Below are 6175 nucleotides of genomic sequence, written 5' to 3'. Positions count from 1 at the left end.
ATGGACTACATACCAATCCTTAGCCATAATTCGTTAGAAAACTCATTAACATTTTGCTCTCATACTTTGTTGTCTCTTTTTCTCATCATCTCTCTGTGATGAAGGATAAAGATCCAGAGGCATTGTTTTCTAAGCTGTTTTTAAAAACAGGCTCAAAATAGGGTAAATGATGATTCAAGTTTCACACCGATCCAATCAGTAACTCAGCCAAACATTAGGGCTCATGTTTGGGGCTTGGAAAGAAATGATTCTGTGACTCAGATCCACTCCTCAATTCATATCAAGTAAGTTCAAAATGAGTCACAATATAGCAGTATCTAAGCAAATATGCTTTGTGATGGTCAACATCAAGTTGGAAGAGTCTCCTTCCTTCTTAATAATCATTTAACTTCCCCCAATTAACAGGTAAGTACAGAATGCTGCATTCAGAAAAGGTTGGAGAATTTTTAAGAAGCTGAGGAATGCCACCATTTTAACAAGTTAATAATTTAGTGATCAGAGCAGCTATTTCGCATTGAGGTTTTAAAACACTTTTGTCAAAAGGTTTTTAGTTTTTCTTTTTTGAGATCTCAGGTTCATTGATTCTTTTGAATATATTACACTGTGTTGAATGCTCTGATGGTGCCAGGGTACCCTCTCTGATTATGGGTCCCCCCCACCGAAAGCTGTTTCTGTGGAAGGTGAGGGAAATAGCAGGTGGGGTGGGGTGATAAGCCAGGAGGAGAGCTATCAGCTACTTCTGTGGCTTAACCCCTGGGAGCAACTCTGGGCATCAGTGCAGAACATGTGGCCCACGGCTGGCCACCCCAAGGGGTCAATGAGTGGAGGTATTTATTCATCAGGTCCCAGCAGTGTTTGCTTGAGGGCTACTCCTGAGGGGGTCAGAGCAGGTTCTGGAAGAGAAAGCCCAAGGCAGACACCTGTAGGTGTAGGAAGTGGAGCCAAGGTCTATAGAAGCAGAAGCTGGGGTATGGTGGCCACCCTGCTCCCCCAAGCTTCATCAGTCCTGCCTCCCCTAATCTGGAATCACGAGAAGCCTCTGAATGGTGTAGCATTCAGAGTAGTGACATTTTCTCAATGAAGTATAAATAACTTAGGAGAAGTCCTGGTTTGTCTTTTCAACCACATTGCTTGAGCTATGCTCCTCCTGTACAGATTCTAGAGCAGTGGCTCACCCACTGGGAGTCACCTAAATGGGTAGTAGGGCATGACTGCCACAAAGCCATGTTGAACTGAGGTGTGGGAGTGAGGGGAATAACGATGCTGACTTCAGGGGACCCCTAGGATCAAAAAGCCACTTCATTTAAATGTTTGCAGGGAAACATGGGTAAACAGCAACAAGAGAAACACCACCACCAATCTTTGAGATTCCAAAACTTTCCATTTTCTATCTCACCTAAGGGCTTTGGTGACAATGACCAGCTGGAACCTCTACATGATGATTTCCGCTATCTGTGTCCCGAGAACGGGAGGAAGGGTACAGTCCAGGGAAAGAGTGTGCTGGGCATCCAGAAGCACAGTATGCAGCGCAAGCTCCTGCTTTCCATTCACGTGCGGGGACGGGAAGTGAGAAGTGGAAGTGGGTAGAGGGATTCCTCCAGAATGGAGACACCCAAAGACCATCCGTGTATGGTTTCACTTACTTAACCTTAGAGTTGTTCATCACTGCTGCTCTTGTATATTAGTGCTGCCTTCATGATTCTTTCTGCTCTGAGGGATTTTTACAAAGGCTGGATAAGAAATTTTAAACAGGGAAATAATAGAAGAAAATAAAATAGCATTGAAACATCGTGTGGGGGACACACACACCCCACACATTAGAAAATTCTGCTCCAAGTATTGCCAACACTGAGCATTTCATTCCTAGTAACTGATTCATTTTTATGACCTGGATAAACTTCTAGGAAGCCCTGTGCCTCCAGGGTGCTAAGGGGACTCAGGATTGGATAAAGAGTAGTATCCGATAAAGCTACCAAGGTGTCTCATGTGGTGCATGGGCACAATATCTAAACCAAACATTTGATGTGCAGGTGCATTTCTGCTCCTCTTCGAGAAACAGGTGCCTGGTTAGTCGACAACACATCAGGTGTACCTTGATTGCAGAGGACTAAATCAAACTCCTTTTTATTTATTTGTGTTTTTTCATTTACAAACAATAAGTGGTCTATTGAATTTCCTGAATAAAAAAATCTGGAAATGATTAGCTCTCTGTCCATGGGGAGAGGAGAAAAACCAGAAACTGCTCCCTCAGTGACCCTGAGGAGTATGGATATTGTGGTTTCAAAGCTGTGGGTGGTATTATTGCTTAATAGATGTTACTAAGACAGTGCTGAGAACCTGGAAACCGGATTCATTAGTCTGACACCTTCTCAACATGAAATAATACTGAGTTAGGAGCAGACTGGTACAACTTAAGCGGGCAGGCTAGGAAGTTTCCCTTCCTGCTTGAAAGAACACTCTTGTTGCCCTGCCCTGCCGAAAACAAACATTACACTCACTCCCACCCCAAGCATCTCCTTGGATTCAAGGGCAGGGCCAGCTGATTTAACAGTGAAGAAAATCTAGCTGTGCTCTCCCCCACCCCATGACTTCCTCCTATGTACACTAATATCTATAAAAGCCCATGCATGGTATCCCATCCAGTGGTGTTTTAGTTCTTGGGATGGGGAATATATCACTTTCATAGGTGCATATTCCTCTGGTAGACCTTCACTTTGTGGGAAGAATTTACATGATAGTGAACATCCAATCAATTATCATTTGAAGTAGAGACTAAGATTAAATAAAATCTCCTTAGACTAAAATAAAAGCATGGTAGCCAAGTCCCATACAGGAGTTTGGGGATCAGCACTTTGCTAGAAGTCATGTGCAACCTCAGCATCATTTTCTCTAATAAAAGTCCCCTAGAACCCAGAGACTGTCCTATAGCCAAGGGAATGGGAAGAAGGTAAAGGAAGTACATTTAGTTCCTTGAAGACAAGCCCTGTGTCTCCCTCATCTTTGACTTCCCAGGGATTAGCGTGGTCGTCTTCATGTTTGTTAAAGCCCCTACTGAACAAGTCTTCAATATCAAAAGTTGTACTGTAAACCACACTTGGTCATTCACGCATTCATTTATACTTCAGTCAAACAGCCATCTATTTTGAACTCTTCCATACTCCAGAACATTATGCTGGGAACTGGAGAAAAAAAAATAGAAAAAGATTCTGTGTATTCAGCTTCTGGTAGAGCCAACTGCTTTAGTAGCAAGAGTTTAAAAGAGAAGAGCAATCATTCCTTCTTTGTCCAACAAATCTTTATTGAGCATCTACTTTACATAGGGCTCTGTTCTGGGCATTCATTATTTACATAGCAGCATAACATATGCTCAAACACCAGAGCTTATGGAGCTTACATTCTAGACGATGAAGACTCATAAAGAACAAGGAAAGGACATAGTGCATCAGAGAGTCATAAGTGGTTTTCAGACAACTAAGATGGGGCAAGGAGGTAAGAGTTATAGACAGATTACAGTTCTGCTCAGGGTGGTCAGAGAAAGACTTACTGAGGGCAGAGACCAGTTAGGAGGTAGGGATGGAAGCCATGCAGACCAACATATTCATCCCATATGGAAATTTAGGGATCAGGTCTTTGCTGGAAGACATCTCCAGCCCCCAGCAGCATTTTCTGTAATAAAAGACCTCCTAGGACCTCAGATGGTCTGTCCTAAGGTTAAGGGGATGGAAAGAAAGTAAACTCAGGATACAGGAAGCACACCACCTTCTGTTTTCCAATGTCCCTACCTGAACAGTTTTCTATTCATTCTTTAGCCAGGGCCTTAGAAAAATCGGTAAGGAAGATAAATCACCTTTTTTTTTTTTTTTTGCACAAAGTGAGGCATGACTGAAATACAGTTGGCATGGGGTAGAGACCTCATTTTGACTGTTCTACTATGACATGACAGTAAAAGCAAACATTTTAGTTATCTGAATTACCAGAGAATAGGTCATTCTCTCACCTCCCATGGCTCCCAGCCAGAAGTGCCACCTTCCTGCAGGGGGCCAGCCTCACACACACACACACACACACACACACACACACACAGCAACATCACATCTCTTAAGAAGCTGCTCAATGGAACCCTGGTCTCACTTCCTCACAAAGGTTACAAAAATACATATATTTTTTTCTTTATTGCTTTCATTTTTAGTTGAAGAATTTTAACTGTTTGGGGTTTACTTCACACATAAGAAACGTTACAAACCACAGGAAATGAAAGCTTGACTAAATGCAGATGACACAGAAGGCCAACTCTGAAAGTGTGCTGGGCCTCCCTCAGCCTTAGGTGACCTTTAGCAAAAAGAATGTTCCAGTGAAATGTTCTGTCATAAAACAACATTGACTTATAAGATTCTCCCCCATTATGATCAGAGTGTAGCAATCTTGAGGCCACAACAGCACACAGGCTGATAGCAACCAAAAAGATAATAAGGATTCTACAAAGTCTTCTTGGATTTTAAACACATTTGAAAGTTGTTTCAGCATTCAAAAATACTTGGCCTGCATCTAAAGCAATACACGGGCAACAAAAAAGGCAAGATCCGGCCAACATTTTAAAAACACATTTTACTTTCTTTTGAAACATAGCCACCAGAAAGGGTGCAATTCATTAAAAAAAAAAAAATTCTCTCAAGAAAATATAGCTGGCCCATCCATTCATCTGTCTCCCTGTCCACAAGGGAATGAATGAATAAATGAAGATATGATGTGCTAACTCCCTCTCACAGGGATCCCTGGGTGGCTCAGCAGTTTAACCCCTACCTTCGGCCCAGGGCATGATCCTGGAGTCCCAGGATCAAGTCCCACATTGGGCTCCCTGCGTGGAGCCTGCTTCTCCCTCTGCACCCCCCCCACTCTGTCTCTCATTAATAAATAAATAAATCTTCCTCTCACTCTCCCAAAACTGATACTACATAATTTCTATTCATTTGGCTAGAGATAAGATTAGTTTGGGCAAGATCTGTAGTTTCTTTATGTCAACTCATAAATCTGAGTCTCTGTACTAAAAAGGTAACACTCACTTTTAACCTTATTCAGTATTGATGCCTTTTATAGGCTGTTGTATTTGTGGTGCTTGGCTTGTTCCAAGGACCCTACAGTGAAACAGAGATTAAAGGAAGCCTCATCACAAAACTTCTCTAAAATGACAAGTCATGGAAACCACAAAAGGCTCTAGGAAAGGAACATATCCTATGGCAATACAAAAAGGAAAGACATGCCACAGAAAGACAGACCTGGGAGCAGGTGGCCAAGTGAGCCATGCAAACCAAAATGTCTGCCAACTTAGATGTAGCAGCTGCTGAGAAATGAGGTATAAATCCAGGTGAGAACATGTAAACTCTTCTCCTGTCCTCAGCTACTTCTAATAACTGGCTTATCTCAGACGGTCATATTGCCAGGCTTTGAATTGTGCCTTCTTGCTGACTTAGAGATTCTTCTGTTTGGAACTATGGCCTCCTTCTTGCTACTATTATTAAAGTATTGTTGTTTTTTTCTCTATTTTTCAGACAACATCATGGTACCTCAAGGAAACTCTTATGTCTGGAAATCTTTCCTTCACACCTCCATTCCTATCACCATTTTTCATGGGTCTATTACCTCATTTTTCCTTCTCCCTGTGCAATGATAATGATGTTATACAAGAAGGATGCAAGATGTCTCCAAAATGGCACCTTTGGATAAAAGATCTAACCAAAATGACACCTTTTTGGATAAAAGATCTAACCTTACTTCCAAAGAGATATAACCCCTGTTTTTAAGGAACACATAGCCTGATGGAATCTTCATTGAGTGTCCTCATGATTCAGAGCCTTATTCAGGTCAAGAAAGTAGCTAACCACACGTGTGACTACAGCCAGAAAGGCCTCCTCTTCTTCACCTGCTTGCTAATGTTTAAAATCCCTTTAGCAGCCACTACATTTTTTCATTCTGTAGGCAGATTTGCAGCTTAAAATACTAATAGGCTAAAGAGTCTTTTTTTATTAAAAGATTTTATTCATTTATTCATGAGAGACACACCGAGAGAGGCAGAGACACAGGCAGTGGGAAGCCCGATGCAGGACTCAATCCCAAGACCCTGGGGTCACAATCTGAGCCAAAGGCAGACAGACGTTCAATCACTGAGCCACCCAGGTGC

The 6175-nt window shown here is 42.1% G+C and overlaps 1 long non-coding RNA gene across 1 annotated transcript; it reads left to right on the top strand.

Moving 5' to 3' along the window:
- Window positions 1-274: 274 nt before the first annotated feature.
- LOC111091510 lies at window positions 275-5840 on the top strand. The gene is made up of 3 exons (XR_005355293.1): window positions 275-405; window positions 1402-1627; window positions 5547-5840. It is a non-coding gene; the product is annotated as an uncharacterized LOC111091510 (long non-coding RNA).
- Window positions 5841-6175: the final 335 nt, after the last annotated feature.

This window comes from Canis lupus, chromosome 2 (assembly GCF_011100685.1).
Source record: "Canis lupus familiaris isolate Mischka breed German Shepherd chromosome 2, alternate assembly UU_Cfam_GSD_1.0, whole genome shotgun sequence".
NCBI lineage: Eukaryota > Metazoa > Chordata > Mammalia > Carnivora > Canidae > Canis > Canis lupus.
The sequence above is the reverse complement of the archived record's forward strand: the minus strand, read 5'-3'. Positions and strand labels throughout refer to the sequence as shown.